The 27,929-nt window shown below is 44.7% G+C and overlaps 1 protein-coding gene across 3 annotated transcripts in view; it reads left to right on the top strand.

Moving 5' to 3' along the window:
• The window catches only part of PITPNC1 (phosphatidylinositol transfer protein cytoplasmic 1), a 327,211-nt gene that overhangs the window by 33,208 nt on the left and 266,074 nt on the right, over positions 1-27,929 (top strand). The window contains exon 1 of one of the 3 annotated variants that reach the window (XM_033183895.1): positions 11,021-11,876. The exons of the other annotated variants lie outside the window; for them this stretch is intronic. The gene's annotated coding sequence lies outside the window, so the exon portion shown is untranslated. Of the gene's footprint in view, positions 1-11,020; positions 11,877-27,929 lie in introns of those variants that run through there. 3 annotated transcript variants of the gene reach the window in all.

The following is a 27,929-nucleotide window of genomic DNA, read 5'->3' as shown; positions in this document are numbered from 1 at the left end:
TAGGTGCTGATGGCACAAGTTCCAGGAGCCTTGAAATTAGCCAAGTTCTCCAACTCGACTAGAGACTAGGTTAAAATCTCAAAGACCTCATCCCTCATCTCTGTAATTAGGCTCTTGATTGCTGTGACCTTACCTTAAATAAGCCCTGATTTAACCTGAAAGAGAAGAAATCAGAACATGACAAGGTCTGCTGTTTCACCTTCTTACATATTTATCTTTTTTTTTTTGAGACAGAATTTCACTCTTGTTGTCCAGGCTGGAGTGCAGTGGTGTGACCTCGGCTCACCGCAACCTCCGCCTCCCGGGTTCAAGTGATTATCCTGCCTTAGCCTCCTGAGAAGCTGGGATTATAGGTGCCTGCCACCACGCCCGGCAATTTTGTATTTTTAGTAGAGGCAAGGTTTCTCCTTGTTGTCCAGGCTGCTCTTGAACCTCTGAGCTCAGGTGATCCGCCCGCCTCGGCCTCCCAAAGTGCTGGGATTACAGGCGTGAACCACCATGCACTGGCCTTCATATTTCTCTTTATACTTAACTTCCTTTTTCCGTATGTTTCCCATTTGCAAGTTACTTTCTAGTTCTTATCGATCGTCTCCTTATTACTGTTTTTTCCCCCATAATGAGTTGGCTGCTAGATAATACCTTCGGTATTTTTGAGAATCTGAGAATGATGGAGGAGAAATGGAAAGATAGGAATAGAAAGAGATTACATTAGGAATTAAATTTCTTGTTCCTCTTTTTCTGATATGAAACCAAATTGGAGGTTAGATCATCCAGAAAGAGAATTCAGTGTTTTCCAGTTTTCCAACCTGCTTGCTCATAAGAATGACTTGAGTGGTAGACCTAGTCTCTAGTCGAGTTGATTCAGTAGTTCTGAAGATAGCACAAAGAATTTGTATTTTTAGCAAACGCTCTCCATGATTATAGTATTATATGGGAATTACACTTAAACCTTCTTTAAATAAAGCCCCCAAGTTTGACCCATTAGCTTAGCTACAGAATTACTGAATATTTTTAGTATGGCAATACTGTCAAGAAAAAGTACTTTATAATGTGCTTTATTTTCCCCTTCCCTCCCTCCCTTCCTTCCTCCCTCCCTTCCTTCCTTCCTTCCTTCCTTCCTTCCTTCTTCCTTCCTTCCTCCTTCCTTCCTTCCTTCCTTCCTTCCTTCCTTCCTTCCTTCCTTCTTTCCTTCCTTCTTTAGTATGGAAAAGTTTAAGGCTATATGAAAAATAGAGAGAATGGGGCATCTCTCTAGGCTCAGCCTGTGTGTCCTCATTGCTGTCATGCTGGCCATTGTTCTCTGCCGCTGTGCCCAGGCCCTGAGGCCTCCTGCAGTTCTGTCCCCACCACCACTATCCAGTCAGTTTGCTGCTGCTTCCGTGGTTCGTATGAGGCACATGAGGAATTTGATGCATGCTGGATGACATGCTTCAACAAGCCAGAGATAGACACCTGGGAACTGCATAAATAATGGAACACACTTGCTGGCTATGATCTGCTTCCAGAACCCCAAATCATTGATGTTGCTTTGCAGGCATACAGACAGTTCAATGCTTTTGCTAGGGCAGTTTGCATCCTAGAGGTTGTTAAGGACAATGCAGGACCTCATAAGAAAAATCTACCTTGATGTCATCCAGGAACTCAGACCAACTTTAAATGAATTGGGAATCTCCACTTCAGAGGACCTGGGCTTGGACAAAGTGTAAACCCCATGGACAAGCATCCCAAGGGTTTATTGGTATTGCTACTTGATTGTAAACAGTGCCCTGGAAATGCTGATGATAACATGTTACCTTATTTGAACACCTTTTTCTTTATTAAATACCAAACCATGCTATGGTAACTTGGACTTTAATAAAAGGGAAATGAGTTTGAACTGAAAAAAAAAAAAATAGGCAGAATGGTGTGATGGACTCCTGTATACCCTCAACCTAGCCTTATCAGTTTTCAAACCATGGCCAAGTAAGAGGCACTTTTGAAAGAGAACATAGGAGGAGTTACCAAAGAGTAAAGGCAGAAATTAAAAGCAACTGTGCCTGCTTTGTTTAGAATACTCAAAACCTGGAAACAATCCAGATACCCACCAATAGGTGAATGCATCAAACAATTGTGGTATATCCTTTCAATGGAATACTATTCAGCAGTGAAAAGGAATGAACTATTTATACATACAACGTGCAAGAATTTAAACATAATTATGCCAAATGAAAAAAGTCCCCCCCCCATATATACTGTATGCATCTATGTATATAAAATTCTGGAAAATTATACGTATGTAAAATTCTAAAGGTCTGCAAACTGCATTCCAAGGGCCAATTCCAGCCTGTCACCTCTTGTAAAGGTTTTATTGGAACACGGGCACACTCAAGGTATTGCCTATGGCTGCTTTTGTGTTACAATGGCAGAGTTGAGTAGTGGCCACAGAAGCCATATGGTGTGCAAAGCCAAAAATATTTACAATCTGACTTTTTTGTTTAAAGTTTGTCAACCCCCAGGGGTTGAAACAGACAGTAAACAACACAAAATAAATACAAACAGATAGGAATAATGACAAATCACAATCAATGCCATGTCAATAGAGAATATCTGGGACAGAGGGGAAGGTCCAGTGGAATTGAAATACTCATCAGTTTCTGAGTGTGTGTTTTTTTTTTTTTTTTTTTTTTTTTTTTTTTTTTTTTTTGAAACGGAGTCTCGCAGTCGCCCAGGCTGGAGTGCAGTGGCCGGATCTCAGCTCACTGCAAGCTCCGCCTCCCGGGTTACGCCATTCTCCTGCCTCAGCCTCCCGAGTAGCTGGGACTACAGGCGCCTGCCAACTCGCCCGGCTAGTTTTTTTGTATTTTTTAGTAGAGACGGGGTTTCGCCGTGTTAGCCAGGATGGTCTCGATCTCCTGACCTCGCGATCCACCCGTCTCGGCCTCCCAAAGTGCTGGGATTACAGGCTTGAGCCACCGCGCCCGGCCCTGAGTGTGTTTTATAGAGTTTTTCTGTTTCCGTGTCTTTGCACGTTCTTTGTTTTTATTTTTTGAGACAAGGTCTTGCTCTGTCACCCAGGCTATAGTGCAGTGGTGTGATCTTGGCTCACTGCCACCTCTGCCTCCTGGATTCAAGCAATTCTCGCATTTCAGCCTCCTGAGTAGCTGAAACTGCAGGTGTGTGCCACCAGGCCCGGCTAATTTTTGTACTTTTTGTAGAGACAGGGTTTCATCATGTTCACCAGGCTGGTCTCGAACTCCTAAACTCAAGCCATCCACCCTCCTCAGCTTCTCAAAGTGCTGGGATTACAGGCATGAGCTATCATGCCTGACCTCTTTGCACATTCTCTTGATCTGTTATGCTGTTTGTTGCCATCTACTGTTGTCAAAATTCTACCTACCCTTCAGGGTCCAACTGAAATACCACATTCCCAGGAAAGGTTTTTCTCATCTTCCCCATCATACTTCATTTCTCTCCTGCCCTTCTGTAGCTCAGGACGCTCTCTAGGTGTCACTCCCAATTAGATTGTAAGTTTCCTAACAAGACCCACGTCATCGTCTCCAAATCCTTTGGGTCAGCACAGCCTCTTTTATATTACGAATCTAAGCCCCTTTGTGTGACATTTAAAGTCCGCCTAGACTGACTCTGTTCAGCCTCATCCTCTGCCCTTCCCTTGTGTCCTGGGCTCTGGCCAAATCAAACCACCGTTCCCCAAATGTACTATGTAGTTAATTTTTAATATTGCTTCTTTTTATTGCCTTGGTTCTCTCAAAAATCAGAGTTAATGGAATGTTGGCTATTACAGTTACGTGGACATGGTTATATAATGGCCTTGGCGATGCCCTTAATAAATGAGATCTAAAATGTTACATCTTTTGGAACCCAGAAACTCATTCTAACTTTATTCTACCTGAAGCTTTATAACATTTTCTGAAGATCATGTTGTACTCTTCTTTCTTCTTTCATCTAGATGATTTGGTCAACAGTGATAAAATTCCAACGTAGACTTGAGAAATATGCAAGAGTCATGTCTTTCAGAATGAAAACAGTGACTTTTGAAAATCACGCTTGCCTAAAAAAAAAAAAACCTGAGTATGGTTTATATTTACTACATGTGTAAAAATGTACTGCCATTCTTCTTTCTTCTTTGCTCGTTAGGTTGAAGAACAATTGTAAAAATTGAAGGCATGGCATTACTGCTGTTATGTATAGATTCATATGGAAAATAGCACGTGGGGGGTGGCTAATGACTGGAGTCTTACGGACCCAGGTACTTACTAAAAAATTCACTTAATTTTAGACATAAGACTTGGTCCTTTTTTTGTACGTAAATTTAAATCTCCCTTTCCTTGTTTACATATATTGCTTTTTTTTTTTTTTTTAGACAGAGTCTTGCTCTGTTGTCCATGCTGGCGTGCAGTGGTGCAATCTCGGCTCACTGCAACTGCAACCTCTGCCTCCTGGGTTCAAGCCGTTCTCCTGCTTCAGCCTCCTAAGTAGCTGGGATTATAGGTGCCAGCCACCACACCTGGCTAATTTTTGTGTTGTTAGTAGAGACGGGATTTCACCATTTTGTCCAGGCTGGTCTCGAACTCCTGATCTCAAGTGATACTCCTGCCTCTGCCTCCCAAAGTTCTAAGATTATAGGCATGAGCTACCACGCCCAGCCCATGTATTGCTATTTTATTTACAATGCACTGTCAGATGGCAGATGCAGCGTATTTCTGCCTGCATCCTTTGGCCCCCACCTCTTCTCCTGGTTCCCAGGTGCAGGGATGCTGTTGCACTGGGGTAGGGTCCTGGCATACTTGAGAAGTGCAATTTTTGCTGAACCACATTCCTCTTTTATGCAACTTGGCACCTATGTCATCATTCAAGAACAACTTATATCAACGCTCAGTGCCCTTAAAAGGAAATGGTCACAACATTCAACATTATCTCCTTTTTTTTTTTTTTTTTTTTTTTTTGAGATGGAGTTTCACTCTTGTTGCCCAGACTGGAGTGCAATGGCGCAATCTTGGCTCACTGCAACCTCCGCCTCCCGGGTTCAAGTGATTCTCCTGCCTCAGCCTCCCAAGTAGCTGGGATTACAGGCATTCGCCACCACGCCCGGCTAATTTCGTAGTTTTAGTAGAGGCGGGGTTTCTCCATGTTGGTCAGGCTGGTCTCAAACTCCCGACCTCAGGTGATCTGCCCGCCTCGGCCTCTCAAAGTGCTGGGATTACAGGTATGAGCCACCGTGCCTGGCCAACATTCAGCATTCTCTTTAAAAAAAATTTTTTTGAGACATGGTTTTGCTCCGTCACCCAGGCTGGAGTACAGTGGCGTGATCATAGCTCACTGAAGCCTTGAACTCCTGGGCTTGAGTGATCTTCCTGCCTCAGCCTAGTAGCTAGGACTGCAGGCACATGCCACCATGCTTGGCTACATTTTTACATTGTTTTGTAGAGATAGGTCTTGCTATGTTTGTCCAGGCTGGTCTCAAACTCCTGGCCTCAAGCGATCCTCCTGCCTCGGCCTCCCAAAGTGCTGAGATTACAGGTATGAGCAGCTGCACCAGGTCCACATTCAGCACCCTCTTGATTCTTGAGCCCACCATGGTGTCAGCAAGGAAAGAGAGGCAGAGGTAATTTAACCTACATATAATTTCTTGGTTGCCAGTCTCCCTGAATCTTCTCCATTGTCCTGCAGATCTGTAGTGTTTAAAGGCCTGAATTGAATCTCTTGTATTTTCTGTAAAATTCTGATATTCTCTGCTGTGGGTCATATTTATATTTGCACAGCTCTTAAGTTATTTCTCAATCAGCTGTCTCCCAGTAGCACACCTTTGCAACTGGTACAATTGAAGAGGTTTCCCTCAGACATGGGAGCTCTGACTGCTTGAAGTCAATGGAGGCTGGGTGCAGTGGCTCATGTCTGTAATCCCAGCACTTTGGGAGGCTGAGGCAGGAGGATCGCTTGAGCCCAGGAGTTTGAGACCAGCATGGACAACATGGTGACACTCCGTCTCTACAAAAAATTTGAAAAAAAAATTAGCTGGGCGTGGTGGTGCGCATCTGTAGTCCCAGCTACTTGGGAGGCTGAGATGGGAGGATCACTTGAGCCCAGGAGGTCCAGGCTGCTGTGTTCGTGCCACTGTACTCCAGCCTGGGTAACAGAGCAAGACCTTGTCTGGAAGGAAAAATGTCAACGGAACAACGCAGCATATTGGGATATTCTTTCCTTGGAAGTGTATGTCATAAATCCTTTTACCGACATGATTTGGATCTTTAAGGCTCCCAGGCACATGACTTTATTCTCAGGAGATGGTTGGGCAGTAGATTAAGATCTGCTTATTGCCTTGTGACTATATAAAGCTCCCAATACCTATTTTTATTGGAGACCAAATTTCTAACTTGTTCATTTGGTCTGCTTATGGCAGTGCTGCTCTGCCAGTCATGGGAGAAGACAGTTTTACATTTAAATGGAATATTCTAACTTTGCTTAGTAAGTAAATACTGACCCAAAAATAAACGATGGGAGAAAATGGAATTTCAGTGTTTCGTGCAAAAACTTCCTATCACAAGAGAATCGCAGTTTTCATTCTTTGGGTAGGTAGGTAGATTTCTCCATGTTCTGTGAAACTGTTGCTGCGGGGAGGGCAGCAAAAAAACAAATCAACAGCTGAGGATGGGGCATATTAGGATTTTTTTTTTTTTTTTTTGAGATGGAGTTTCGCTCTGTCACCCAGACTGGAGTGCAGTGATACGTCTCGGCTCACTGCAACCTCCGCCTCCTGGGTTCAAGCGATTCTTCTGCCTCAGCCTCCCAAGTAGCTGGGATTACAGACACCCACCATCACACCAGCCTAATTTTCGTATATTTAGTAGGGATGGGATTTCACCATGTTGGCCAGGCTGGTCTCAAACTCCTGACCTCAGGCGGTTCGCCTGCCTCGGCCTCCCAAAATGTTGGGATTACAGGCGTGAGCCACTCTGCCTGGCCGTGAGCCACCCCACCGGGCCTGAACTTTGCTTAATAAAATCATGATGAAAATGAATGTGCTTGACCAGAGAAAATGGACAGTGGTGATGACTTGGGTAATGTTCAGAAATCACTCAGCCTGTGAGAACTTTGTGCTTCTTAGGTTTGGCTTGATATTACAAAGCTACCACTGGTTACTTTTATGAAAGCTCCCCAGGTAAGGGGCAGAGGACAGCAACCTCTTGGTCTAGATTAACATTCAGTGATATTAAGCAGAGACTGTGGCTTTCAACTATAAGTAAAAGCATGCTTGGGGGAGAAGGAGGGAGAGAAAAAATGAGAAAGCAGAAAGATGGCAACAGGGGTTGGCAAAGAGGCAAGAGCAGGGAGTGAGGGGGAAAGTAGGTACATGTGGTGGAGAAATGGAAGCTCTCCCAATGGTTCCATCAGTTCCACCACACTGGCACGGATTCTAGAAGTTTCCTATTTCTGGAGTAGGACACAGACATGATGCGTTTCTTACTAAGACAGATTTATATCCAGGAAACATCATTTCAAGTTGCAGGGCCAGGCTCGAGGATCCTTCTCTATCATTGCTTCAAGTATGGTGGGTTCAGTACCTTCTTTATGTGAGAGCTGGCCTGTATTCCCTACCTACTTGGGACGCTTTCTAGTTTTGACCTTAAGTAGGGTATCAGGAAAATTCTGAGAAAGGGAAGACACTCTTTTCCCTGAATTACAGAATAAACCGACTCATTAGAAAAAATAAATTAAACAGGCCAGGTGCGGTGGCTCAAGCCTATAATCCCAGCACTTTGGGAGGCTGATGTGGGCGGATCACTTGAGGTCAGGAGTTTGAGACCAGCTTGGCCAACATGGCGAAACCCCATCTCTACTAAAAATACAAAAATTAACCGGACATGGTGGCACGCACCTGTAATCCCAGCTACTAGGGAGGTTGAGGCAGAAGAATTGCTTAAACCCGGGAGGCAGAAATTGCAGTGAGCCGAGGTTGTGCCACTGCACTCCATCCTGAGTGAGGCTGGAGACCTAGAGCGAGACCCCGTCTCAAAAAAAAAAAAAAGAGAGAGAGAAAAAAAAACCCCACAACCCTTTTGTTTCAGAACCATCCACATCTGTCTATCCATCTGTAAAGTGCAAACTTATCAGAGACAAATCATAGTCTCATTTTGCTTCGTGCATTTTGGGCCTGACATCAGTCTGTCTTTGATCCCTGAAGGGTGGTAGAAACAAGCAGTGCTTTTCAGAGTGAAAAGGCACGCTGTGGAAGAGAATATATTTTATTGATCAGTGATTAGTGAGTCTTTTTATGACATGTTTTGTATTAATTATGATTTGAAAACCTCCAGTGGAGGGTTCTCAGGAATTACTAAGTCAGCCTGTCAGCGTGCCCCTGGGTGCAGCAAGAAGCATTGGAATAAAGAATCTCAATGTGTGACCAAATTTCTAAATTCTTGAGGATGTACAGAAATTAGCCACTTCTATTTTTCCTTCCTTCCTTCCATCCTTCCTTCCTGCCTGCCTGCCTGCCTTCCTTCCTTTCTTCCTTCCTTGCTCCCTTCCTCCCTCCCTCTCTCCCTCCCTCTCCCTCTCCTTCCTTCTTTCCTTTCCTTTCATTTCCTTCCTTCCTTCCTTCCTTCCTTCCTTCCTTCCTTCCTTCCTTCCTTCCTCCCTTCTTCCCTCCCTCCCTCCCTCCCTTCAGTCTGTCTTTTTGACAGAGTCTTGGTCTGTTGCCAGGCTGGAGCACAGTGGCACTATCTCAGTTCACCGCAACCTCCACGTCTTGGGTCAAGTGATCCTCTCACTCAGTCTCCTAAGCAGCTGGGATTACAGTTATCCACCACCACGCCTGGCTGATTTTTATATTTTTAGTAGAGATGGGGTTTTGCTATGTTGGCCAGGCTGGTCTTGAACTCCTGGCATCAAGTAAACTGCCCTCCTCGGCCTCCCAAAGTGCTGGGATTACAGGCGTGAGCCACCATGCCTGGCCTCACTTCTATTTTCTACTTGTGTTTTTATTTCCATTCCTTTTCCTGACTTGTGTGTATTTTCTCATTGTAGAAGCACTTAGTGTTTTGGCACTCAGACTTACTTTCCAGTGTTTCTTCTGATCAATCAATAGCCCTTAACTTATACCAACTATATGTGGTGGAAGGAAAGTCAGGAATGTCTAATGTGGGGGCATAATTCATTATGAAGCTACTTAGAATTTCACTAGCCATGAATGATGCATTATCCATCATGTTACCTAGAATATACTGGGCTCCAGTCTGTTTTGGGCTATCTTTAGGGTCCTTCTGGGTGCAAGAAGAGAAGATGACATTTCAGGAGATCTCTGCACATTCTGCCCTGGCTTCCTTCCTTCCAGGTAGGCTGAGAGAAAGCTTTCTTCTTGATGGTGCTAGTGAGAACTTGGCAGGTGGAGCAGGAACTGTTAGTTTTTCACTCCCTGTTGGAGTCATTCACACATACAGCTCTTATAGAAGATGGATGTCTTTTCTCTTGGTGCCAGAGACTTGAAAACAGAGAACAGTAGCTTTTATTTATGTACTTATTTTTGAGATGGAGTTTTGCTCTTGTCACCCAGGCTGGAGTGCAATGTCACAATCTCGGCTCACTGCAACCTCTGCCTCCTGGGTTCAAGCGGTTCTCCTGCCTCAGCCTCCCGAGTAGCTGGGATTACAGGCACTCATCACCATGCCTGACTAATTTGTGTATTTTTACTAGAGATAGGGTTTTACTGTGTTGGCCAGGCTGGTCTTGAACTCCTCACCTCAGGTGATCCACCTGCCTCGGCCTCCCAAAGTGCTGGGATTATAGGTGTGAGCCACTGCACCAGGCTAGAATAGTAACTTTTGAAACCCATTTTTGTCATTCCAAAGTCTTCGCAGTGTGGTGTGGTGTTGGGAAAGCTCGGTTCCTGCTTCAGATGGGTACCCTCACCCCAGTTATGGCTGTTCTTACATCCAATTCTAGGAAGTCTCATTCTTGCATGGTCGTAGAAAAGCAACCTTAATTTTCCTGTGCCTTAGTTTCCTTACCGCCCAGAAATGTGGCAAAGATGCAGCATCTGTTTATTTAGTAAATATTTATCAAGTTCTGGGAATACAGCAACAAATAAGCCACCAAATCCTTCCTTGATAGGACTCACTCTCTAACACAGTCAAGGCAATGAGGGACCTTCCAGGAATTAACAAATTATGCAAGTAGGTGACACATGAGGCCAACAGGAAATGACCTCGAATTGAAGTTGAAATTTACAGGGTGAGATGAGCCAAGAATCTGTGAACCCTTAGAACTCAGGCAAGGTGAGCTGGTGTGACTTGCAGGAAGTATGACTCAATTGTGACTGTACCCAAGAAGGCTTAAACCACATCATCTGAAGGAAGGATGTGCCAACATATGCTTCCAACGACTAAAAGGAGGGGCAGAGGGAAAACAAAACAGCATGTTCCCAGGCCCATCCCAGGAGGAAGGGAGGCTATAAATACATTCCTTTGACATTGTCTAGTTACCATTGCATAGAGTTGGAGGTGAGCGGCATATGGAGAGACAGGGATTTGGAGACAGAGTTGGAATCCCAATTTTGTCTTATTAGGCGTGGACAAGTCATTTCAGCTCTACAAGCTTCAATTTCCTCATTATTTATTTTTTAAAATAGAGAGGAGGTCTTGCTATGTTGCCTAGGCTGGTCTTGAGCTCCTGGGCTCAAGCCACCCTCTTGCCTTGGCCTCCTAAGTACACACAGGTGTGACCCACCACACCCCTAGCTTGCTCACTGTCTTTCTTTCTTTTTTTCTGTTTTTCTTTTGAGACAGAGCTCTGTCACCCAGGCTGGAGCACAGTGGTGTGATCTTGGCTCACTGCAACCTCCACCTCCCAGGTTCAAGCGATTCTCCTGCCTCAGCCTCCCAAGTAGCTGGGACTAGACTACTACACCCGGCTAATTTTTGTATTTTTAGTAGAGACGGGGTTTCACCATGTTGGCCAGGCTGGTCTTGAACTCCTGACCTCAGGTGATCTGCCCACCTCAGCCTCCCAAACTCCTGGGATTAAAGATGTGAGCTACCATGCCGGTCTAGCTTACTCAAACAATGTCTACTTTGCAGGGTGGTGTATGTACGTTCCTCAGTACCTTCTGTGTGATATGCACTTAGTAAATGTTAGTTCGGCTCTAACAGACTGATGTGAGATTTTGATTCTGTAACGCCCAAGAGTTCAGTATGCTAGCATTTTTTTTTTTTTTTTTAAACATGAGGAAGAATTGGGTAAGGAAGAGCTGTGTTTTAATTGCATTACGGCTCAACTGCTAACTGTTTTGATATGTTGAACAAAGTCCATTGATTCTTCATGGAGGAGTGCTTGCCGGGAGTATGAGTCAGCACATCTGCGTTATTAACTTGTTCGGAAGCTTTTTGTGGCAGATTGATTTTAAAAGCCCCCAAGGAAACAGAGGATTTTATTTAATAGAAATATTGTCAGAATGACATTGAGATTTGGGTTTGACTTTCAAATCACTGGATACAAGTTGAATCAGGTCTTTTCTCTGACAGATATTAGAAACATGGTGTGTTGGAGAAATACTTTCCATTACCTGGCAGGGGCCTTACCTTGGGAGAGGGGGATGATATTTGCCTGGCGCACCCTGGTGACCCGACCTAGCTGGCCTGACTTTCTAAAGGCAAGGATGTGGGCTTGGTATAGAGAGGTGGTGAAACCTGAATATTAGTATTTTCAAATCTGATTACTAGTATTTTCAATCGACATGACTGGGCGCAAATCCATCCTCATTTAAATGCAAGTCTACCTGAAATCATGCCTCACTGCAACCATGCACTCCTGGGCTTAAGCGATCCTCCTGCCTCAGCCTCCCTGAAGGTCTACCTGCATTTGAATAAGGATGGATGTGCGCCTAGGTATGTCTTTGTGGGTTTCCATCTTATAGTTCTGGAGCAAAGGACAAATGGAAGAAAGTTGTTAAAGAAAAGAAAAGCGTTTCTATGGCTCCTTCAAGAGCAGTTACAGATTTCTGTCCTGAAGCCAGGAGGGAATACATGGTCCAGGTCCCACAGTGGAAAGTTGCAATGCTCCCTCTTGGGCATCTCTGTCCTCATTTGGATTCAGGGCTGAAACATCTGGATCAGTTTCACAGAAGAGGTTTCAAGTAGATTTCTTGCAGTCCTGAAAGTCACACTTCTCTGAAATTGGTTTAACACCAATCCAAAACCTACTGGTGTTCCTGTTACATTTTACAACTCTTCATATGCCCCTTAAGAAATGACCTCTCTAGAGAAAGAGGTGAATTCATGGTATGGGAGGATGAACCCCACAGAAATGGTCACAGCTTTTTCAAGTCCTAAACCCTTGCTATGGGCAAGGGTTGACAAACTTTTTTTTCTTTTCTTTTCTTTTCTTTTCTTTTTCTCTTCTCTTTTCTTTTTCTCTCTCTTTCCTTTTCTTTCTTTCTTTCTCCCTTTCTTTCATTCGTTCTCTCTCTCTTTCTCTCTCTCTCTCCTTCCTTCCTTCCTTCTTTCTTTCTTCTTTTTCTCGCTCTCTTTCCCTTCCTTCCTCCCTCCCTCCCTCCCTTCCTTCCTTCCTTCCTTCTTTCTCTCTCATTCGCTCTCTATTTCTTTTCTTTCTTTTTTTTTTTTTTTTTAAAGAGACAGGGTCTTGCTCTGTCACCCAGGCTGGAGTGCAGTGGCACAATCATGCCTCATTGCAACTTTGTACTTCTGGGCTCAAGCAATCTTCCTGCCTCCACCTCCCAAGTAGCTGGGACAACAGCACCACCACACTTGGCTAATTTTAAAAATAATTTTTTTTTTAAAGAGATGGGAGTCTCACTATGTTGCCCAGGCTGGTCTCAAACTCCTAGCCTTAAGTGATCCTCTCACCTTGGCCTGTGAGAGTGCTGGGATTACAGGTGTGAGCCACCATGCCAGGCAGCAAATTTTTTTCTTAAAAGGCCAGAAAGTAAATATTTTTGCTATTGCCAGTCATAAGGTCTATGTCACAACCACTCGACTCTGCCATTGTAGCTCAAAAGCAACCATAGACAATAGGGTAAAGAAGTGGGTGTGCTGTGTTTCAATAAAACTTTATTTAACACATAGGCCTCCCTCTTGCAATCCCTTTTGCTGATTGCTTCATAGACCATTATACACTTCCTATGCTCTTTGGAGTAAGGAATTCTTTTGATTATAAATTACATGTTTGGCTATGGAGAAATAGGAATGCTTTTACACTGTTGGTGGAAGTATAAAGTAGCTCCACCATTGTGGAAGACAGTATGGGGATTCCTCAAGGATCTAGAACCAGAAATACCATTTGACCCAGCAATCCCATTACTGGGTATATACCCTAAGAAATATAAATCATTCTACTATAAAGACACATGCACATGTATGTTTATTGCAGCACTGTTTACAACAGCAAACACATGGAATTAACTCAAATGCCCATCAATGATAGACTGGATAAAGAAAATGTGGTACATATACACCATGGAATACTATGCAGCCATAAAAAGGAATGAGATCGTGTCCTTTGCAGGGACATGGATGAAGCTGGAAGCCATCATCCTCAGCAAACTAACAGAGGAACAGAAAACCAAACACTGCATGTTCTCACTCATAAGTGGGAGTTGAACAATGAGAACATATGGACACAGGGAGGGGAGCAACACACACCCGGGCCTGTTGGAGGGTGGGGGGCGAGGGGAGGGAACTTAGAGGATGGATCAATAGGTGCAGCAAACCACCATGGCACACATATACCTAGGTAACAAACCTGCACATTCTTCATATGTATCCCGGAACTTAAAATAAAAATAAAAACTAAAAAATACATATGTTTAGAGAAAGGAAGCTTCCATATTTATGTATCATCATGATATTTTAAAAACATGTAATTTGCATACAATTTATTCCACATTAGTTCCCTGTAAAATGGATTCCTCATAAATGCTTACTAAGAGTATCCATGTTTGATAGGAAGCACACTAATTGATGATGCTCGAATTCCTTTTTACTCTGAAGTTCTTTTCACGTGCCAGTGAGTTCCGAGCACCATGTTTACGTGCACCTCTCCTTTGCAGCAAACATAAGTTATGAAGTCCCTGTGAGTCCTAATGGCGCCGAGGTGCTGCCTCAGGTGGCCTTCTCTTAATCCTGAAAAAGTCTCCATGATTGGTCTTGGAGGAGCTCTTCTGGTTGTCTGGAATGAGTTCATACTAATAGTCAGGGCTCTGAGCATTGTGAAACCCTGGCTACTTTCTTTCTTTCCCACAATGTATACTTTCGCACTGTTTTTTTTTTTGAGACAGAGTCGCGCTCTGTCGCCCTGGCTGGAGTGCAGTGGTGTGATCTTGGCTCACTGCAACCTCCACCTCCCAGGTTCAAGCAATTCTCCTGCCTCGGCCTCCTGAGTAGCTAGGACTACAGATGCACGCCACCCCCGCCCAGCTAAGTTTTTTTGTATTTTTAGTAGAGCTGGAGTTTCACTGTGTTAGCTAGGATGGTCTCGATCTCCTGACCTTGTGATCCACCTGCCTTGGCTTCCCAAAGTGCTGGGATTACAGGTGTGAGCCACTGCGTCCAGCCATACTTTCTCACTATGAAAACCTCCTCGGACTCTTCACAAGAGTGAGTGAGCTGGATTTGCTGTATTTTCAAAGTCATCCTTCATTACACATGAACATTGGCTGCGCCCAAGCTTGGCTGTGAACTGATTATTCTTACCAGGGCCTGTTAACACAAATTCCATTACTCCTACAGCTAAAAATAAACCATATTTAACACGTAGAAACAAAATTCCGGGCAAATATATAATCTGATTTGATTAAATCTTTGTTGAAAATGTTAATGGTGGAATCAGATGCTTACCTTTAAGATGGAAGATTGCATTCCTTCGTGAGCAAGGTGCCTAGAAATGAATTCCAACTCTTGATGTAATCAGAGAGATTGATGGATACCTAAGTGTCTGTAATGATACTAGTTCATCTGGTCTAAGGGCATTCTCCCATTTGTGGCACACTGTCCTTGAGGATCAGGCTTCTATTTATTTTATTTTATTTTTTACAGATGGGGGTCTTGATGTGTTGCCCAGGCTAGAGTGCAGTGACTGTTCACAGGCACCATCATTGCACACTGCAGGCTCGAACTCCTGGGCTCAAGCAGTCCTCCTGCCTCATCTTCCTGAGTGGCTGGCACTGCAGGCATCTGCCACTGTGCCAGGTTCAGTCTTCTATTTAAATAATGCTGCTACTTTAGAGGGTTTAGGAATATTTAGTGTTTACAGCTAGTGTCTGTGTAATATGAAAACATACCATGCCTTGGCCAGGCATGGTGGCTCATGCCTGTAATCCCAGGACTTTGGGAGGCCGAGGTGAGAGGATCACTTGAGCCCAGGAGTTCGAGACCAACCTGGGCAACATACTGCCCGTCTCTACAAAAAATAAAAAACAAAAATTAGCAGAGCATCATGGCGCATACCTGTAGTCCTAGCTACTGGAGAGGCTAAGGTGGGAGGATTCCTTGAGCCCAGGAGGATAAGGCTGCAGAAATCGTGCTACTGCACTTCAGCCTGGGCAATAGAGTGAGACCCTATCTCAAAAAGAAAAAAAAAAAAAAAAGAGGCCGGGCGCGGTGGCTCAAGCCTGTAATCCCAGCACTTTGGGAGGCCGAGACGGGCGGATCACAAGGTCAGGAGATCGAGACCATCCTGGCTAACACGGTGAAACCCCGTCTCTACTAAAAGATACAAAAAACTAGTCGGGCGAGGTGGCAGGCGCCTGTAGTCCCAGCTACTCCGGAGGCTGAGGCAGGAGAATGGCGTAAACCCGGGAGGCGGAGCTTGCAGTGAGCTGAGATCCGGCCACTGCACTCCAGCCTGGGAGACAGAGCCAGACTCCATCTAAAAAAAAAAAAAAAAAAAGAAAGAAAGAAAACATACTCTGCCTAGCAATACAAATATGAATAATAGTGACCTGCGAGTAATGAGATTATAGATGCTTTCAAATATTCTTCTTGATAATTTTCTGTTTTACATATATTTAATAATGAATATGTATTACTCTAAGAAAAACAGTACAGGCCGGGCGCGGTGGCTCAAGCCTGTAATCCCAGCACTTTGGGAGGCCGAGACGGGCGGATCACGAGGTCAGGAGATCGAGACCATCCTGGCTAACACGGTGAAACCCCGTCTCTACTAAAAAAGACAAAAAACTAGCTGGGCGAGGTGGCGGGCGCCTGTAGTCCCAGCTCCTCGGGAGGCTGAGGCAGGAGAATGGCGTAAACCCGGGAGGCGGAGCTTGCAGTGAGCTGAGATCCGGCCACTGCACTCCAGCCTGGGCGACAGAGCGAGACTCCGTCTCAAAAAAAAAAAAAAAAAAGAAAAGAAAAACAGTACAAAGGTTTTCAAAGTGTTTTGACAGTCATTTACCTGCAGTAAGTACGTTATACATCCCAACCCAGTATAAACCAGCATTTATGTATTTATAAACTTAAAACAAACATTAGTTAACCTTTTTTCCCTACTTGTCTTGTTTCATTTTTCTTTTTCTTTGAGATGGAGTCTCGCTCTGTCACCCAGGCTGAAGTACAGTGGTGTGATCTCGGCTCACTGCAACCTCCGCCTCCTGGGTTCAAGCAATTCTCCTGCCTCAGCCTCCTGACTAGCTGGGATTACAGGCAGGTGCCACCACGCCCGGCTAATTTTGTATTTTTAGTAGAGATGGGGTTTCTCCATGTTGGTCAGGCTGGTCTTGAACTCCCGACCTCAGGTGATCCACCCTCCTCAGTCTCCCAAAGTGCTGGGATGACAGGCGTGAGCTACTGCGCCTGGCTTTTTACCTACTTGTCCTGATGTTTTCTATTTTTCTCTTCTATTCTATTTTATCGAAGAAGGAAGAAAGAAAAAAAGAAAGAAGAATATCCATGTATTGACCAGGTAAAATGATTTCATGAACCACTGATAGGTAAATTGAAAACTAGTGGTTATAGGACAGTGGTTGCCAGTCTTGTATTTCATGGGTCAGTAAAATTTAAAAGAAATTTTGGGGATTGATGTAAGATAATTTACTTTTTATGTTGCAAAGTAAGGATATTTTAAAACTAACAAAGTAGCTGGGTGAAGTGGCTCACACCTGTAACCCTAGCACTTTGGGAGGCCAAGGCAGGTGGATCATCTGAGGTCAGGAATTGAGACCAACTTGGCCAACATGGTGAAACCCCATCTCTACTAAAAATATGGGTGTGGTGGCAATTGCCTGTAATCATAGCTACTCGGGAGGCTGAGGCAGGAGACTGGCTTGAACCTGGGAGGCGGAGGTTGCAGTAAACTGAGATCATGCCATTGCACTCCAACCTGGATGAAAGAGCAAAACTCCATCTCAAAAAAAAAAAAAAAAATTACAAAGTAATTATTTCTACCACCATTATTCCTTTATTCATTTGTCATATTAAAATTTTGTTTTTATGAATTTTATGATTTGGGGGAATTTTCATGTCAAAATATCCTTTCTTTTCTGAAAGAGTATTTTAGCATTAAATATTAGAAGGAATACAATTTCAGCAGTTACGTGATGAATACATTCAGCTTTTTGAAAACAGAACGCACTTGCTTTGTTTTTTCCACTTGGCAATGAACTTGTGCACTAGCATTTAAGAATCATTTAGGAATTATCAGTGTAGTAGAAAGAGCCTTGCTTTGAAACAATTTTACTTCCAGTTCTGAATCATTTAATTTTTCTCAATTTCTTTTTACCCATCTGCAAAAGAGGAATCTCAGAGGTGTAGCGATAAGGTTTATAAAGGGTTTAAGAGAGTTCTGAATACCTAGGAGTTTATAAATGGTAACTTCTTTTCTCTGGATCATTAATTCTCTTTACTACTTTGTGATTTTAAAAACTTAGAATGTTGGCCAGTGTGGTGGGTCATCCCAGTAATACCAGCACTTTGGGAGGCCGAGGCGGGAGGATCACTTGAGGTCAGGAGTTTGAGACCAGCCTGGCCAACATGGTGAATCCCCATCTCTACTAAAACACACAAAAAATTAGTCTATAATCCCAGCTACTCAGGAGACTGAGGCAGGAGAATCGCTTGAACTCGGGAGGTGGAGTTTGCAGTAAGCTGAGATCGTTCCACTGCACTCCAGCCTGGGCGACAGAACAAGACTCTGTCTCAAAAACAAAAACAAAAACAAACTTAGAATGTTGGCCTGTGTGGTGGCTCATGCCTATAATCCCAGTGCTCTAGGAGGCAGAATGCTCTAGAGGGTAGAAGCGGGAGGATCGTTTGAGGCCAGGAGTTTGAAACCAGCCTAAGCAAGGTAGTGAGACCTCTGTCTCTGAACAACAACAACAAAACAGCCGGGCATGGTGGTGCACACCTGTCATCCCAGCTACTTGGGAGGCTGAGGTGGGAGGATCAAATGAGGCTGGGAGTTCGGAATCAGCCTGGGCAGCATAGTGAGACCTTGTCTCTACAAAAAAAAAAAAAAAATTAGACACATGCAGTTGCATGTGTCTGTAGTCCCAGCTGCTCAGGAGACTGAGGTGGGAGGATCCCTTGGGCCCTGGAAGGCTGCAGTCAGAAATGATCACACCACTGCACTCCAGCCTGGGTGACAAAGCAAGACCCCATCTCTTAAAAACTAAACAAAACCACACAACAACTTGGAATGTTGAAAGAAGTTGATTATGTGTTTCCATTTTATGATGAACTGTTTCTTTAATTTTTACTGTTTTTAGTTTTGTCTCTTTTTTTTTTTTTTTTTTTTTTTGCGATGGAGTCTTGCTCTGTCACCCAGGCTGGAGTACAGTGGCATAATCTTGGCTCACTGCAACTTCTACCTCCCAGGTTCAAGCGATTCTCATGCTTCAGCCTCCCGAGTAGCTGGGACTATAGGCGCCACCACCACGCCCGGCTAATTTTTGTATTTTCAGTGGAGACGGGGTTTCACCATGTTGAACAAGCTGGTCTCAAACTCCTGTCCTTAAGTGATCCACCTGGACCTTAAGTGATTCACCCGCCTCATCCTCCCAAAGTGCTGGGTCTACAGAGTAAGCCACCACACCTGGCCTCCTGTCTTGTCTTACCTACAGCTTTCCCCCTCTTTCTGCGTTTTCTCCATCCATCCTTTACCCCCGAGTCAGCCTCTGTATACCATTATTCATGATGGGAACTCAGCTTGTCTGACAGTTGGTTTTAAGGCGCAATTAGAAAATATTCCTTGATAGTACAATGAGTTTGCAGTTTTTAAGTTGTGGTTTTGGCCAGAGATATTAATAAGGGTTTGGACGTTGAGTGGAATACTAAGAATAAGAAAGGGGATGTGCTTAAAATACATCTCATGCGCCTTCTGTTTAATTACATGGTAATTTGTACAACAGACTGGTTTCTGTGGCCTTGAATACTAATACAGACTTTCCCTCACCACAGCTTATCCTCGACTCATAAACACAGAGGCATGCATAGTTCACACATCTCCATGTATTTTCTGTTTCCAAGGAAGATATGATCACTCTGAAGAACCAAAAGATGAGTCACTCTGAAAAAGTTTTATTCCTTTGTCTTAATGTCATGACTGTCTTGACAGTTGACTGTGTTTATTTCAGCAATGTTTATATTTAGAGTCTCTTCCGTTTGGCTCAGTCAGATATTTTCAGTTTCACCCAGCACGGACCACAGCCACACTACCTCCTATATCCCAGTGGATAACTTCTGCAGGAAAACTTCAGCTACTTGACACTCTTGGGAAACGAGCTGGGTGTTCCTGATAAGAAAGGTTTACCAGAATCTTGTAAAGATGGTTTCTCTAATAATAGCTAACATATTTATAAGCTTGCTATGTTTTAGAACACGGGTGTCCAAACTTTTGGCTTCCTTGGGCCACATTGGAAGAATTGTCTTGGACCACATATGAAATGCACTAACACTAATGATACTGATGAGCAAGAATAAATAAACAAACAAACAAATAAATAAATAAAGGTCCGTGTATTATTTTTGTGATATCTGCCACCACAGATAAGCCAAAAAGTCCTCTTATTCAAAGGGCTGGTCACGACCATTTCAGTAACTTCATTACAGGCTTTGTGAACATTATCTCATTTAATCCTAAAACAAAACAGAACAGAACAAAATGACTTTCCCAGTCTCGATTTCCTGAGTGATCTTTGTAAACATCAGCTATCACAGTGCGCTCTTTTGTGTAGATTTCAGGTGTGTGTGACTGTTGTAAGCACTCAGCTTACCACTATTTATTGAGTGAGTATTATGTGCCAGATACAGCTTTGGACACAGGTGTGAATAAAACAAACTCCCTGTCCTCAAGCTGCTTATATTCTGGAGGTGGGAGGAGGACCCTGACAATAGCATGGAAATACACAAATATAACATAATGTCAGGTAGCCACAAATATAGCAAGATATAGAGACAGGGAGTGGGGGTGCGGAGGGTGATGGCAGAAGACCCTTGCGGCCACAGTTGAGCAGAGACCTGGATGAATCGTGGGAGCAAAGTTTGTAGATATTTGGCAAAAGAGCCATTTGTTTGTGACTTACATGGTTCTCCCTCTTATGCTTTCTGTAGTTTTCCTGTCTCCTTGCAGTCAGTGTCAGGAAAGGATTTAGTTGGGCCAGATCAAGGGAAGCCAGACCTAGAAAGGAGGCAAAGCTACAGGTGCGGAGCAGAGACTGCTAAGGTCTTTGCTGCGGGCTGCAGGAGTGAGCCTGGGCGGGCGCATAAGGCTGCGGGACAGGGGAGCCGCTGGAGGGTCCGCTGGCTGCGCACAAACACGGCCATGCTTCTGGGCATTTGCATCGAGGGCAGGCCAGCGCTGAGCAATAGGAAGCTTCCAACCCCGGGCAGAAGATACAGCAGAGAGGAAGCTGGGGAGCCAGGTGCAGTAACTCGAAATCCCAGTACTTCAGGAGGTGAGGCGGGCGGATCGCTTGAGGCTAGGAGTTCCAGAGCAGCCTGGGCAACACAGGGAGATTCTGGGTGTGGTGGCTTGCGCCTGTAGACCCAGCTACTCGGGAGGCTGAGGCAGGAGGATCTCTTGAGCGTAGGAGTTTGAGGCTGCAGTGAGCTATTATTGTGCCACTGTGCTACAGCCTGGACAGTAGAGTGAGACTCCATCTCTAAAAAATAAAAATAAAAAAAAGAGAGGAAGCCAGGCGCAGGCTCAGGAGGCTGACGCAGGAGGATCACTTGAACCCAGGAGTCTGAGACTAGCGTATGAGGATCACCCCTGTGAATAGCCACTGCACTCCAGCCTGGGTGACATAGCGAGACTCTGTCCCCTCCCCCCATAATAATAATATAATAATAAAGAGGAGTCTGGTGCTGGCATAGAGGTACAGGCTGGATGGGAGGGTGGTCAGGGTGTGGCAGAGGGCCGAGACCACAAATGGTCCTGCTCCTGGGGCTTAGAGCAGGATCTGGTTCTCCAGGGAAGGAAGAGGAGCAAGGCCAGAGCTCAGCCGCAGAAACTGTGGTTTAAGAGGGAGCCTTGATTACAGATGTTCGGAAGTCAAGAGCCCAGTGCCTAGAACCCGGGCTGCAGATGGGGAATGAGGTTTATGGCTCCGTGATGGTGACGTAACGCTGACACCTCAGCTGTGGCACCACAGAGTCCTGTGTTACCCCTCCCTGTGCCCACACAAGATTACCAGAAACTACTTTGCATCCCATTGAATGCAATCTGCTCTGTGCCTCTTTTGTAAAATCTGCCCATTTGCACATGGTGTTGACACCCCAGCCTGGGAACTGAGCAGCAAGAGGAAGCCTCCCACCTGCCCCACCCCCAAGTAACGTTTCCTCTTCCGGCTCCCACAGGCCCATTACATAACCTTTCTTAGCACCCTCTGCACAGAGCTGTAATCTTTGGTAGAGGGGCTGTGCTTTAGAAGCCCAGAGCTCAGGCCAGGCGCTGTGTCTCACACCTGTAATCCCAGCACTTTGGGAGCCCGAGGCAGGCGGATCCCTAGAGGCCAGTAGCTCAAGACCAGCCTGACCAATGTGGCAAAACCCCGTCTCTACTAAAAATACAAAAAAATTTGCTAGGCGTGGTGGCGTATGCCTGTGATCCCAGCTACTCAGGAGGCTGAGGTGGGAGGATTGCTTGAGCCTGGGAGGTGGAGGTTTCAGTGAGCTGTTGCAACAGTGAGCAATAGAGTGAGACTCTGTCTCAAAAAAAAAAAAAAAAAAAGCCAGGTGTGGTGGCCCCCAGCACTTTGGGAGGCTGAGGCGGGTGGATCACCTGAGGTCAGGAGTTCGAGACCAGCCTGGCCAACATGGAGAAACCCCGCCTATACTAAAAATACAAAAATTAGCCAGGCGTAGTGGCAGGCGCCCATACCCCCATCTATTCAGGAGGCTGAGGCAGGAGAATGGCGCAAACCCGGGAGGTGGAGCTTGCAGTGAGCTGAGATTGCACCACTGCACTCCAGCCTGGGCGACAGAGCAAGACTCCGTCTCAAAAAAAAAAAAAAAAAAAGAAGCCCAGAGCTCAAGATCTGATCAGACTCCCTGGGTTGAACCTTGGCTCCTCTTGGGCAAATTACTCAACCTCAGTTACTTCATCTGTAAAACGGAAATTATAATAGTACCTACCTCTGCAGGATTCTTGTGAAGATAAAAGCCACAGAACAGTGACTGGTCCCAGAAGTGTTAGTGCTTTTGACATTTCTGTAGTCCTCACTAAACTGTGACACCCTCCAGGGCCATTGTAGGCATTTTTTGTACCCTCAGTGCCTAACATATCACCCAGCAGGCACATGGATTCATTCAACAAGTATTTATTGAATGCCTTCTTCCAGGCCCTGGGATGCAGGGACATAGCCACCAATGAGACAAACTCCTGCCCCCATGGGGCTGACATTGTGCTGGTGGAGACGGACTGTAAGCAAGTGAACACGGACATAAATAATACAGTTTCAGGCTGGGTGCGGTGGCCTACGCCTGTAATCCCAGCACTTTGGGAGGCGGATCACAAGGTCAGGAGTTCGAGACCAACTTGACCAACACGGTGAAACCCCATCTCTACTAAAAATACAAAAATTATCCTGGCGTGGTGGTGCACGCCTGTAATCCCAGCTACTCAGGAGGCTGAGGCAGGAGAATCACTTGAACCTGGGAGGTGGAGGTTGCAGTGAGCCGAGATTGTGCCATTGTCCTCCAGCCTGGGTGACAGAGCAAGCCTCTATCTACACGCCCCCTGCCAAAAAAAAAAAAAAAAACAATTTCAGCTAGTGATAAGTGGTATAAAAAATTAAGTTGGGGTCATGTAATCGAGTAACCTAAGATGTGACAGTGAGGACCAGGGAAAACCCAAGAGTCTTGGATTTGTGTGGATGCCTGAGGTAAAGGGGACTCAATCCATGGCCTTTTCTGGAAAGCTGGGTCATCTGTTACCAGTTTTAATCTTCTGTAGCAGGTTGAATAGTGTTCCCTCAAAATCTGTGTCTGTCTGGAACCTTAGAATCTGATCGTATTTAAAGTAGGGATTTCTTTTCTTTTCTTTTTTTTTTTCTTTTTTTGAGACAGGGTCTCACTCTGGTTGTACAGGCTGGGGTGCAGTGGTGCGATCACAGTTCACTGCAGCCTTGACTTCCCAGGCTCAGGTGATCCCCCCACCTCAACCTCCCCAGTAACTAAGACTACAGGCTTGCACCACCATGCCCGGCTGATGTTTGCATTTTTAGTGGAGACAGGGTTTCGCCATGTTGCCCAGACTGTTCTCAAACTCCTAGACTCAAGTAATCCACCTACCTCGGCCTCCCAAAGTGCTGGGATTACAAGTGTGAGCCGCTGCACCCAGCCAGCAATAGGGTTTTTGCAGATGTAATTAGTGAAGGGTCTTAAGATGAAATAATCCCGAAATTAGTGTGATACCTATATCCAATGACTGATGTCCTTATAGGAAGAGGGCCACCTCTCTCTATAGAGAGACACAGGGAGAAGACAGCCCCTTGAACATGGAGGCAGAAGTTGGGGTGTTGCAGCCACGAGCCAGGGAATGCCAGAAGCTGGAAGAGGCAAGGAAAGATTTCCTCCAGAGCATGGCCCTGCTGATACCTTGATTTTGGGCTTCTACCCTACAGAACTGTGGGAGAACACATTTCTGTTGCTTTAGGCACTTGGTGGTACTTTGTTACTGCAGCCCTGGGAAACTGATGTACCTCCTAAGCATCACTCGTTTCTTAGGAAGATTTGCACTGGGGCATAGGCATGAGAGAAGCCTCATGAGGAAGACTGGCCATTCTATAGACCTTCCTTAAGCCCTGGAGAGGTGGGTGGTCTTACCAGGAACTCAAAGGAGCTCTAAGATCCCAGAGGAGGTCCCTGAGAACAAATGAACAAATGAATGAATAAATGAATGAACGAAAGGGCCAAAGGCCAGGTGCGAAGGCTCAGGCCTATAATCCCAGCACTTTGGGAGGCTGAGGCAGGCGGATCACTTGAGGTTAGGAGTTGGAGACCAGCCTGACCAGCATGGCGAAACCCTGTCTCTACTAAAAGTTACAAAATTTAGCTGGGTGTGGTGGTGCACATCTGTAATCCCAGCTACTGGGGAGGCTGAGGCAGAGAATTGCTTGAACCTGGGAGACGGAGGTTGCAGTAAGCCGAGATCTTGACACTGCACTCCAGCCTGGGTGGCAGAGCGAGACTCTGTCTCAAAAGAAAAGAAAAGAAAAAAGAAGAAGAAAGGGCCTAAGACAGGGCTGTGTCTGACCTTCAGGTCACTCAATAGCCCTAGCCATGAACATTGTAATTGACCCTCTGCAGCACATAGACCTCTAGTCAGTGCAGCAACCATCATTCCACTGAGTGCCTTCTAAGCTGCTGGGTTGTAATATCTTTGTTAGAATTTAGATAAAGAGGACAGAGTACTAAGTGACTTTTTTTTGAGACAGTCTCACTCTGTCGCCCAGGCTGGAGTGCAGTGGCGTGATCTCCACTCACTGCAACCTCTGCCTCCTGGGTTCAAGCGATTCTCCTGCCTCAGCCTCCCCAGTAGCTGGGATTACAGGTGCCTCCCACCATGCCTGGCTAATTTTTGTATTTTTAGTAGAGACAGGGTTTCACCATGTTGGCCAGGCTGGTCTCGAACTCCTGACCTCAAGTGATCTGCCTGCCTTAGCCTCCCAAAGTGTTGGGATTATAGGCATGAGCCACCTTGCCCGGCTGGGCCTCAGTGATTTTCTAATGCATAGAATGTGTGAATTTTAGAGTATGATCTTTTACCATCCAGTTTTCTGGACTCAGAAGTAATCGTTCCTTCCTCTCTTTTAAATGTTCATTAGGTCAAATTAGAACTGAAGAAGCAACTCAGAGGTATAATACTCTGCCCCAGCGACCAAAAGCAGCCCTGCTGCTGACTTCCTGCTACTATTCTGAGTTGAAAGTGCTGAAAAGAAAACTCCAGGCCATGCGCATTTAATTTGATTGTAATCTTGCCAGAGATCCACCTGCTTTGCTCCCATCAGTTTCCCTTGGCCTGTCCTGTAGAAAGGGACTGCAATTGAGCACTTTTTTACATTAAACAAATAACCTGCACTCTCCACAAAATACAGGTCCAAATGGCAATAGCTTATGGGTCATCAGTTTCTCCTAGGAAACCTGGGCCACAAGTTTCTGGGTGGGTTTCAGACACACAGTAGGTGCTGAATTAATTAAAGGTGTTTCTTTAATTCAGCCCACAAGCATCTGATTTGCTTAGGAAATTGATTAGGTATATATTACCCAGATGATGTCAATTTCTATGTAACCATTTCCCTCTTGTGTAATTGATGAGCCTCCTAATGTTGATTTTATTTTGTTTTACCAAGCACTGTATTTAGTTAATAAAAAAATACAGAATAGGATTCAAAACAGCTGTGTTTGCTATTGGCATGGCCGTTACCCTCCTAATACCTGTGCATGTCATAATAGACTACATTTGCAGAAACAAAAGGTTAGAAATAAAAGGATGACTTTTGTCCCTCCAGCTACCAGTGACAACCCACAGCCTCAGCTTATAGTATTTATTTAATCTTGTATCTGTGACAGAGCTCTGAGACACTTCCGTGAAGCAGATGTTTGAAGATCTGACAATTATGGAAGAAAATTTCTCATAGAAAAAAATATGTTCTCCAGCCTTGGGCAGGGGCCTGACATTACTCTTGCACATTTCACTCATTCATTTATTGACAAATGAAAAATTATATATATTTATAATATACCAGGTCATATTTTGATATGTGAATACATCGTGGAATTATTATGTTAAGCTAATTATCTATCCCCTTACGTACTTATTTTTTGTTGATGAGATGGACATTTCTTTTTTAAGTATGCTTGAATGTGTTCATGGATTATGAACACACATTATGCTTGTGTGAAATTTTTGGCATCCCGTTTCTTCATATACCACCTTTTGCCACATGTCTTGTGTATGTAGTATGTATCCCAGCCAGTGATGAATCAAGGAAAAGGATAAAGAAAAAACAAAAACAAAACAAACAAAAAAGCAAAGCAACAAGTTTAAAAAAACCCAAAACCTTCTTTCCCAGTAGGCAGTAATTTGGGATGTAAAATATATGAGGTAGGCAGGAGGAAGAGGAAAAGTCTGTCTGAAATGAAAACTGTCTGTTGCCTTAATTCAGGCGATTACAGATTGTCTGTAGCCTTGAGCAGAGCTTAGAGAATAGTGAGGCTAGCCGGGCGCGGTGGCTCAAGCCTGTAATCCCAGCACTTTGGGAGGCCGAGGTGGGCGGATCACGAGGTCAGGAGATCGAGACCATCCTGGCTAACACTGTGAACCCCGTCTCTACTAAAAAAATACAAAAAACTAGCCGGGCGAGGTGGCGGGCGCCTGTAGTCCCAGCTACTCGGAGGCTGAGGCAGGAGATGGCGGTAAACCCGGGAGGCGGAGCTTGCAGTGAGCTGAGATCCAGCCACTGCCTCCAGCCCGGGCGACAGAGCGAGACTCCGTCTCAAACAAAAAAAAAAAAAAAAAAGAGAATAGTGAGGCTAGTAAAACACTAGCCCTTGGGCTCAAAATTTAAGATGGCACCAAAAAACTAAAAATCAGGATAAATTGTATTTTGGTACAATATTTTTTAAAAATCAAAATTAATGCATAATACTCTACAATGAACAAAATATCAAAATGTTAAAGACAGGATCTAACCCTCCACTGGCAAACTCACCCTCGCTTGTCTCCTAATCCTGGCCTTGACCTTGAATAACAAAAAGTAGGATCATCTATACCTCAAAAGGAAAAGTTGCTAGTTCCGCTAAGCCTGGGTTTGCTCTGGGTTTGAATTCAAACTCTGTTATGACCAACTTAGTGAAATCAGGCAAATTACTCAACCTCTCTAACTTCCTTTTGAAAAATGGAGATTTTTTTCCCTTGCAAGACTTTTATGTATGTATGTATGTATGTATGTATTTATGTATTTATTTATTTGAGACAGGGTCTCACTCTGTTGCCCAGGCTGGAGAGCAGTGGTGCCATCATGGCTCACTGCAGCCTCTACCTCCCCAAGCTTAGTTAATCCTCCTACCTTAGCCTCCCCAGTAGCTGGGACTACAGGCATGCACCAACATGCCTGGCTAACTTTTTTTTGAAAACAATTTTTTTAATAGGGATAGGGATCTTGTCATGTTACCCAGACTGGTCTCTAACTCCTGGGCTCAAGAAATCTGCCCAGCTCAGCCTCCCAAAGTGCTAGGATTATAGACATGAGCCATCATGCCTAACCTCTTGCAGGACTTTTGGATGGTTTAAAAATTATGCCTGTATAGCACTGGGCACATCATGACACCCAATAAATACCAAATAAACAGCAGCTTTAAATATTATAATTCGTAATGATTCACAGAGTATTAAGATCCCCAGGCAATGCAACCAGGTAGCTCCTAAGCGTATCAGTCTCGGATGCATCTGTCAGAGTTAACCTGGCTTTGTTTTTAACTTCA

The sequence above is a fragment of the Trachypithecus francoisi genome, unplaced genomic scaffold, assembly GCF_009764315.1.
Source record: "Trachypithecus francoisi isolate TF-2019V2 unplaced genomic scaffold, Tfra_2.0 Lachesis_group20, whole genome shotgun sequence".
In the NCBI taxonomy this organism is placed as follows: Eukaryota; Metazoa; Chordata; class Mammalia; order Primates; family Cercopithecidae; genus Trachypithecus; species Trachypithecus francoisi.
Note: the sequence above shows the minus strand (reverse complement) of the source record. Positions and strands in the feature narration are given on the sequence as shown.